Genomic DNA, 10,753 nt, shown 5'->3' with positions numbered 1-10,753 from the left:
CCAGCCTCCTTTACTCTGATTTTGGTTTTCAGATATAAACAGCTTATGAAAATGAATTAAAAATACTGTGAGTAATTCTGGCATATGCAGCTTGAAAGTGAGGGTGCTTTTTGTGAGCAACATAGTTTGGTACTAATACAGTAATTTCAACTACAAAAACATACCAGATCTGTGATCTTAGGAAAAATGTGGAGTGCACACACAGTCTTTAGTACTGACCACTTTACTGAGGTTTCCTGAACTCCTGTCGGACAGATTAGATCAAATTAGCAATACCATGTCCAACACCATAATACCTAATCTGTGGCATAGGTGGATTTTTTTATGCCAGCCTGTAAAACTGAGATCCTTGGAATTACTGTTTATTTTATGAGCAGACCTAAAACCAGCAAAGATCTCTGTCTGCCTGATGCTGACAGAACTTCTGACAGATAATGCTCTATTTCTAGATGTACCTTAGAGTATTTCTTCCATGACAGCACTGAGCAATTCCCTTCTTAAATGTCTCCAGGATCAACACATTCAACATTGCTACACCTAAGGGGCAGGATGTGGAAGGTGGTTTGCAGGATATCTATGCAAGACACAATAGTGCTGGTAGCTTTTATTCATCATGAATAAAGCTGGCTATGCTGCCCCAGACTGATTTCTCATTATCACTAACACATCCCAAGCACACTGAATTTCTTCTGTCTTTGAGGCAGAAGGAGGATGCTCACATGCTTTTCATCAGACAGAGCTTTTGGAGGTTAGATATTGCAGATGTGCACCCCACCAAAATAGTATGGCAGCATCCATGGGTAGGCAGACAATGGAAATCTGTTGTTCAAAGCAACAGTGTGTGCTGACAGGGTACAGATCCTATTAATGCTCTGATCTTCAGCTGTAGATGATCCTGGGAGCAGGAGCTGGTGCTTGGACCTCTCCCTCCAACAGTGCATGCCTGGCTCTGCACAGAGAGCAAGCCAGCATCCTTTTTTTGCAGTGACTTGGTGGTATTGGGTGAGGAGAAGTTCCCCATGACCCGGCTTCAGAGTGCTCTTGAGTCCAGAACTCCCTGTGCACTGGGCTGCATCCCCACAGCATGAGCAGCAGGTCAAGGGAGGGGATTCTCCCACTCTGCTGTGCTCTGGGGAGACCCCCCTGCAGTCCTGCATCCAGCTCTGAGGCAACACCACAAGAGGGACGTGGAGCTGTTGCAGGAAGTTCAGAGGAAGCCACAAAGATGCTGTGAGGGCTGGAGTAGCTCTGCTCTGGACATAGGCTGAGAGAGCTGGGCCGGTCCAGCCTGGAGAAGGGAAGGCTCCTTAAGGGGAGACCTTAGAAGCAGCTGCCAGTGTCTAAAGGGGGCCTACGAGGATCCTGGAGAGGGACTCTTCATCAGGGACTATAGCGATAGGACTACAAATTGAAACAAGGGAGATTTAGGTGGAAGAAATTCTTTCCTGTGCAAGTGGTGAGGCACTGGAATAATCTGCCCAATGACATTGTGAATGCTCCATCCTTGGCAGTGGTCAAGGCCATGTTGGATGGGGCTCGGAGAAACCTAGTTTAGTGGAAGGTGTCTGCCCATGGCAGGGGGCTGGAACTGAATGATCTTTAAGGTCCCTTCCAACCCAAATCATTTTATGATTCTATGAGTTGAAGTAGTGGATTATTTTGCTTACGTGTGCTGCCTGAAATGCACTGCAGAATATGCTTCAATACATCAGCTCTAGATTTAAAAATGTCTGCTTTCTCACACTAAAGCAAATGATTCTCTGTGTTGGGAAGAAAAAGGTTAGGGCTGAGGAAATTAAATTAAGAGAGCAGGCAGCAGAGCAGAAAGAGTTCACTGATTGAATCAGCAAATCTACAACTAATTCACCATTACAAGCAGACTACCCATTGCTTGACTGCCCAAACTTCCTGTCACCTCTCAGGATTTGAAGGATGCTTAAAGCAGGGTGGGTTTTATAACTAAATGTGGAAAGAGAAACATGTTGAAATTCTTGGCAAGTTCCAGGACTCAGAGGTTTGACACGGGATCTAGGAGTAGCAGAGTCCTGGTCTCATGTTCATCTCACTAGACAAGCTTTCCCGTGGTGTATCATGGCACAGTGACAGTGAAACCTGATGTGCCCCAGCTGGGAGCCTCTTTTCCTGAGTTAAGTTCGCACTGTGCATTTTATAACACTGCTCAAACGGCACCATTGACTCTAGTGTCCTATCTAACTAATTTCCAAGTCTAAGTCCTGGTATTAAAAGTATTAAAAAATATTGTTTTTTTCTTTGTCTTTTTTATCAGGTTTCATGTTACAGGCTACAAGGGAGCACACTACAGACATAAAGTCAATAATACTAACAAAAATACCAATTATCATTATTTTATCATTAATTATTGCTATTGAAACTTTATTGTCTGAATAGTAAATCTAAAGGATTATGATTAGCCTAGAATAAAATACCATAGAAAAATAAAGAAAAATTAAGATGATTATTATGCATTTCTTTAACTGATTAGTCATACTACTCATAGCCATAGGGTCTCCAATGTCAGTCTCTGCCTTGCCTCGTTCCACCCCAAGATAGCTCCTCTATGTTGCATCCTCTGTCCACTGCTCTCTTACCATGCCTGTACTCCTCTGCACCACTCCACACAGTCATAAATTTCCACACTACATTAGATAAACCCCTAATTTTTCACAAAATAACTACCTCTCACTCCCACCTCACATAGAAACTGTGGTTACACTATACAAAGATAAGTAGAAGTAAGACTGATTTGCCATAGCTACCTGCTCATTAGAAAAAACACTGTTATAGCTAAACCAAGATAAAACAAAGCTCGAGGCAGGTCAAGACAAAATGAAGCAAAGAAAACTTGATGTGTCTCATTCCTGTGGCCTCACACATGCAGTACAAAGCCCATGGACTCTTGTGATAGCAATACTATATTTGCTGTGCTACAGGGCTGCAATAAATATCATTCCAGAAGGGGAGAGCACTGTCAATAATAATGGCTACATTTTCAGATGGAAACATGATTCTTAAGCTAATAATAAATCTTTAACATTAGGCCTTTTCCTCATTGCAAGCTGCAAGGCTTGTCTGTTAAAAGATATGGCAAATAATTCCCTATTTCATTATTAACGTGAAAGTGTTTATAGGCTGTGATCAGAGTTCTCACATGGATGTGCTGTTTCTTCTAAATAAATTTAAACTCTTAATCTCTGCTCAGACATTCTATTTGTGTCATTTTTTGTTTTCCCTGTTATGAATAATTTGGGTACTCATTGTGAAGAGAACATAACTGCATCATTTTGATTTTGTTTCTTTCAAAGCTTTATAACCCCAGGAATATTTATAATTTAGCTACTTGCTAGAAGAAAACCATTTATATGAACCAATTGACAATAGCCTCTTCATTGCCCTTGCTCTTGGGGAATAACCTTACAATATGTTCCTTTCTGCCAGCAGGCATCTAGATATGCCAAGATTTCATGTTGTGCCTACTGTACATTTCAATTATTTTTTCTCTTATAATGTCCTTTTCTTTTTCAGCATCATTACCACTATATCTTCCTGCCAGTCTTTATTACACTTACTGCTTTGCAAGGTAGGATCCAAGCACACTGCTGCTCTAATGAGCAAGCTGTCCGTGAGGAGTGAAGTTGGGCATTAGTTCCTAAACACTTCACTGCTCCCAGTTTTTGTCATGTTTGATAAACAATGTGAAAATTTTCCACCTCTCAGAATGTCCTGTCACTTTCTGCCAAAAGAAATAGGCAATGAGTGCTCCAAGGCATTGATGAGACACCCATCAATTCTGACCTGTTTTGGGTCAAACTCCATTAGAAAACTATTTCCATAAATGCTTACTTCAAGTGTCATGTTTATAGCAGTTCATAAATTTTTTAATTAAAAATGACACCTGAATAAATTTAAATCATGCAACCCCATCAGATTATTAAGCTAATTAAAGTGAGGCATTGAGGTTTTAAGAAGGTTTGTTGTTGTTGCTAATGACAGTATATTAACTGGTTCCTGAGTTGACATGACATAATTTTCTATGTTTATCTTCTGTCACTTTACTACCTTGTAAAGTGCTTCTCTGGTAATCTGCTCAGGATGAGTATCTTGTGCACTTATCATAACATTTGCACATATGATGGTAATTCTGTCAAAATACTGAATTAATACCTGATTACCTTGCATTAAATAACTTCTGTGCATTGAAAACATGATGAAATGTTTTCAATGTGTAAGCATGTGTATTGAAAGCATGGATGCTGAATTTTGACACTGATTTAAACAGAAGATGAGATCATGTACGTTAAAAAAAGATTGCCATACGCCTTGATATAGATATAACAAAGATGTCCTGTGTGACTAGCTGAATTCTCTGCTCTCTAAATTTATGTTGACATATTTGACATAGATATTTAATTGCTAAATAGATGAATTAAAGTATTACAATGAATTTATAACCTTCACATTTCCTGCAAGATAAGCCTAGATCCTTCAGTTACTTCTATGCAGGTGAGTCCCCAAACTCAACATATCCATTGGGAAAGTCAAATAGCATAAAACAGAGAAACTAAATACTCTGTTGCATATTTTAACATAGCACAAGAGATTTAGAATTTTAATTTCTCTGAAATAACAGGATTTATATTTCCTTGAATAACAAAAAAAAAAGATATTAATTATTTTTCCTTGCTCTTTTAAGGGTAAATTTGTTACACTCTAGGCTCACATTCTAGGAAAGCCAGCAGAGTTCATTCTAAAGCCTGCACAGTGTTTATTTGGCATCAAATTTGCAGACTTAAAAGGGGTAATAGAGTGCATGATTTTTGTTGAGTTCAGTAGAAGTGTGATGGAGTGCAGGCAGAAAGATAAGGCCAGAAAGAAGTGATAATTTACTAGCTCTACCCTTCTAGCCACTCCTGTCCGTAAACAAGATCTCACTTCCCTTTAAACTTGAAGATGAGGGTAGTCTGAGTTTGTTCCTGTCTGCACATTACACACAACACGTTTGTATTGTTTTCCAGCTGTCCTTGGTGAAGAGAAAAAAAGGTCTTCAGGGACCTTTTCTGACCTGGAAGAGATGACTGCAGCTCAGTAGAGAGAGAAACTTATTTTTGACTTGTTTGGCTGCAAAAAAGCATCAAACACCACTAACAGTTTTGAAATAAAAGTAGCCATAAAGGCTTATAGAAGAAAACTAAAAAATCCTCAGCACAGCTTTGAGAGCTTTCCCTGCCCTGTTTTGTTGTAGTGAATCCAAAGTGAAGAGTGACATGAAGTACACATCTATTATGATTTTCCTTTAGAAAAGCATAAGTGTAGAGAAAGCCTGTATTTAACAGAAGTCAGGAAATGTTTGCACTTTAGACCTGTCAACAATCTCAGACAAACAGAGAACAACACTATAAAAACAGAGCTCTACTGCTTTTTGTTCCTCCCTATCCACTTTCCCCCAAGCATACTTTCTCACCAACTTACTTGCTTGCCCCTGAAAACAAATCAACTCTTTAGCCTGTAGTGTAATTCTTGGAAAACACCAGATTTTGTGCAAACCGTAAGCTGCCCACAGCTTGAGTCTCAAAAATCATCCAATTACTTAGTAAACATCAAGTATTTCAAATCACAGATCAAACTCCCCCTTAAAAAGTAAGCACATAAGCAAAACTACTGCAAACACGAGAAGAGAAAATACATTTAATTCAGAAATGATAAAACAGCAGCAGCACTTAATGGGAGTAATGAGTTAATTAATCAGCTGGGTAAAGCAGCTGGTGTGTGGGATAGGCAGCTGAAAACATTTTATAAGAATATAATGAACCCAACAATCAGCTGCTCATCAGTAAAGGGCACCAACCACGTGTTAAAGCAGTCAGTCACAAATTTTTTGTCCAATGTTGAATAGTGAAATGAAAATTTGTCTTTAGAACTATTTTCCTTTATTTAGAAGGAAGAATTAATGACATAAAGACCTTTCTGCCAGCAGGATGTCACATGTTTAAAATTTAAAAAATGGGAAAACAAAGTTTCCGATATTAAAAAATGTTCTCTGAAATCAAATAAAATGTAAGAATAAAAATCTACTTAAATTGAGCTGTCTGACAAAATGATGTATATAAAAGATATCTTATTCTTCAAATAACATGAATTCTGTGCATATATTGGGCTTTTCTGGAACCCACTCAAACATATGTCTTTGCTGCTCAGAATAGAGTTTGTCTCACGATTATGCTTTAAAGGTGATTCCTGCAACAATTTTTAAATCTGAAGAGCTTTTGATTGCAGAAGGCCTATGATTTAACTCAAGTCTTTATCTCTTGGGTGTTCTCATCTTGATTTTTCTTTTTCTTTTTTTTTTTTTTCCCCACTCTGGCCCAGTTGGCAATCTCACATCTGTCCTTCTCCTTCCCATTTCTTCATCTTTTATCTGTTTAGTAAAGGTTTCTTACCACTGTGTCCAAGTAAAATCCATGCAAAGCAGGTTAACAGTGATGAAGTCCTTAGAGGACCTGATGGAAAATATTATGTTCTCTTTCTGTCAAGTTAAACAATGTTGCACCAGTAGGAATTCTTTCCTATTATTAACACGGTTCTCTTTATGGTGCATAAGTTTATTATAGAAAAAAAAACCAGTTTCCCACCATTGTTCAAAGGTCATTCAGACTGAGTTAATTTAACAATCACCTTTGGGAAATTAATCTTTCTAACCAGATTCTTTAATTGAAAAAAATTTGTCCTTGTCTATCCTAGGCTGAATTCTAAGTCTTATGGGGATAATCCTGCAAAAAAAAAAAAATCTACAATAAACCCCACACAGTATATACTGACAGGTCATACATTATACGTGGGAAAAAAATACCATTGAATTCTGATATCCTTCCTGAACTGAAGGAGTCTTATTTTATCATGAGGCAAAAGACTCTTCAATTCCAGTGTAAGAGAACCTGTTTGGAGCAAATGTGTATTCCACCTGCAGTGGTTCTTTATCAACCTGTCTGAAGCCAAGCTATATAACCCAGTATGGATGTGCAAATTCAGTTTGAGTAATTAACTGCAGCAGATGACCCTGTGCTACAATGACTGAGCCACTAAGTGCAAAATTTCATAATAATAATTCAGAGGCAATTTTGGGAAATTTGATTCCCTGCCAGGGCTGCACACAAGGAGGAGAGGATGCTCTCTGAAGTCTCCGAGTCAGAAGCAGATCTGTAGAAATTAGGTCAATAAAGTACTCAGAACAGCTCTCTGATGCAGGACTTGCCGTTCTTGAAATCAAAGCTTTCATGGACATTACAGGTAAACATCTCTAATTTCACTATAAAAGTAGACTTTTGAAGGAACCAGTGAGGGCAGGTTTTATAGTTCTCTGCTCCTTCTCTGATCTGACTTCTATCCTAAGGGAGAAACACAAATCTGTTAAGGTCCAGACAGGAATCAGTAGTACGATTAGGCTTCCTCCATTCCACTCAAGTAATTAAGTCACTAGAGAACCTGGTGTTCTCAGACAATTAAGATAAGGAATGATACACTGATGAAATCAGGTGAAAAAAAAATAGAATTTCCATAAGTAATTTGATATTAGTAAAGTTCTAACCAGCTACTAAAAACTCTATAATAATAGTGATATATTAAATTGAGTATTAATAGGTAGGAATCATGATTAAAGCTATGCAAAGCTGTACCCTATGTGATACACTTAATGTTACCAGCTTATTTGCAAATAAATTTTGTTAACAGTAGTAATAATTACTCTGTGCAATAGGCTTTGCTGTATAGACTTTTATAATTTAGCATGCCCCAGAATTGAAAAGTTCTGAGATGAGAATGTGAAAACTGAAATGGTAAAGAGTTGTTAAAATAGTAAAGAGTTGTGCCATATGCATTGGAAGCAGCAGCTCAGTGCCAGCAAGAAAAGGGGCAGGTCTTATCTGTTATTACTACCAGTTAATGACTGTGGTGCTCAAAAGTTTAAGCCATGTGTCTATCAGCCTTTGGTGTTATACTGTTAGTACTATGTACATAAAATTAGGTAAGATATAGTTAACACTGTTATTGTTTTACCATCAGTGAAATTAACCATACCATTGTGGAAATTAAGAATGACTTTCCAATGATAGATAAATCCAATAATTTATGTAGGGAACTATGTCACTACAGGAGAAAGAAAGAATTAAAAATGAACTAATTTTCTTTCTTTTCAAGTCTTTTAAATTATTTCTGCACACATAAATATACAAATTGGGCTAAGTATAATTTATTTACTTTTTTCAGTTTCTGCCTAACAGACCTACTATATACTGTCATTGAAGACATCACCAATGCACAGGTTATATAGCTTTGTGCAAGAAGTTATTTAGACCTAGATAAATTAAGTCCCTAGTATTGGACAAAAAGAAAATTGTTTTCCAAAATTCAATTGCGTAGACAAAAGTAATATTTGTTATGAGAATATATTACTATCCTTACTAAACTTTGAATGGCTAAAATATCTTTAAAAAATGTTATAAACACAGATATGCCATGAGAAAAATTGTGTGAATGTATTTTAATCCATCAATTTTGCTAATTATTGGCTTTTATTGCATCTTGGATGATTTTCTATTCATTTGTTGTTTGGTTTGTATGATCGGTCACCAAAATTAGCTGTTGCCATTGCTACTTATCAATCTCTAACTATTCATCTTTCATGTACAAAACTTGAAGATGTGAGCATTGATCCGTGCTTTAAAAAGGGTTGTCTTCTTGGTAACCCAATTCACTTTTTACAATTATAGGTGGAATTACATTGATTTTGATGACATTGCCAACACATGATAGTAAGGAAATTGACTCCAGTGCTGAACTTTCTGCTTCAGAGTGAGGAAGCACCAGCAGGGTATTGACACTTGTACTGAATTTCTTTCTAAAGTGACTTTTAGAGCGTACCACACTAAGCTATGAAATACTCCCTGCTATAATTTTTTATTTATGAGCTGAGAAATGGTTTCATTCTCTAACCCCTAACTTGAACACTTTTTACACTGGCTTCTGTAATTTGACCTCATATATGATATTCCTTTATTAACTCAGAGATTCTGCTGTGACAGAAAATGGCAAAGGTAATGCTTAGGAAATAAGGATAAATAGAGAATATACCCTGCGAGTTATTAAAGAAAGCTGAAGTACATAAAAGAAGAGGATGGGAAGGTGTGTTGAAAGGAAGGGAGGAAATAATGTTAGTGAATGTTGCAGCCATAAACAGAGCATAGTTAGAACCTTTAAAATAAATAGCAGTATTCATACATGTTGGCAATGAATCCCAGCCAAACCAAACAGCTCTAAAACTTTTAATCTTGATCTCTGTGGCACCACCTTGTTCTCCTCTCCAGCCTACAAATGCAGTGCATCAAGCTTCCCTGAAAATTCGCAGATGTATTATGTTCATCCAGCCTTCATCTTTCTCTGGACAAACACTTATTTTAAAAGTCAAAACACATCAAAGTCATCATTCAGGATCGCGAGAGACTTCTTTGTTTTCCTATGCTTATTTGCATGTTTGGCTGTATGATGTGCTAATTTTCGTTCACTGAATATACTTTGTGAAATACAAGCCACACAATCTATTACCTTCTAATGTGTTACTAGATATTTCAAGGACCAAATAAGCAGAGTTGGTTCTTCCTTTCATATTTTTTTCCTATGAAATATTCATATAAGATTTTCAAGGAGTTTTATTACCTACCCTGTCACAGGTGCTCTTGGAATGAGAGAACAGTCTACTATGCCTATGTTTCTACAAGAAGTGTTGGCTCTGGGATGACTAATGCGGCAAAAACTAAGTTGAGAGCCTTCAGTCACTCACAGGACATCAGTACTCAACAGCTCACAACCTGAGTACCCTGACATTACAATGTAAATTTCTCTGTAGTTGGTGCTACAGTGAACATCAGAAACTTGTGTGACACTGAGAATCCAAATGAGAACTGAATACGTTCTTTATATTTTTACTGAGGTTTCTTTCAGTCTCGCTAAGATTGCTCCAAACTCAACCGATTTGCTGCAATTTAAATCACTTTAATGCCATTCTGTCGCTTCCGTCTCTTGCATCACAAGTTTCCCACGTTACAGAAGTCTCTTATACTGTTATGTCTGAATTTTTCCACATACTCCACCATGTCCTGTTAACAGATTGATGTGCACTAGTAGAAAAATCAGTACAAAATTGTTAGTTTCATGTTTAGCTTTTTTGAGGTGCCGAGAGAAACCTATGCAGCTAGCTGGGAAGTAGGCTAAGCAGCACAGACTGGAATATTTCTATTAGTTATGAAATAAACCGTCATTATTGATATTAACTCCAAAATTCATGTGGGCTCTATCCAGGTGATGTAGTGCCACACTCTATAAAAAAAATGTAGCCAAAAAGTGAGAGCTATTATCTGTATTAGAATTACATTTCTGCATAGCATTCAACCAGTCAGATCTCTTCTATTCCTTACACTACATATGCTGACTTTTCTGAAAGTGTGACTTCACACATGATTCTGCCTACTTCACTCTCATCAGAATTTTATCTGTGGTAGTCATGTGAATTTAGTGTTACAGTTGACTGCCAAGTCTGAAAAAATTTCTTGGGAGCTGGATTGGCTCTTTACCCCGCTGTGTTCTTTAAATTAAGAAGCACATGCAATGTATGATCCACATCTGAAGTGCAGGATCTATTCCAACTCTCTTTCAGAGCATTGCATATTTTTACTGGCATGGCCTAGGG

This window comes from Melopsittacus undulatus, chromosome Z, assembly GCF_012275295.1.
Source record: "Melopsittacus undulatus isolate bMelUnd1 chromosome Z, bMelUnd1.mat.Z, whole genome shotgun sequence".
In the NCBI taxonomy this organism is placed as follows: Eukaryota; Metazoa; Chordata; class Aves; order Psittaciformes; family Psittaculidae; genus Melopsittacus; species Melopsittacus undulatus.
Note: the sequence above shows the minus strand (reverse complement) of the source record.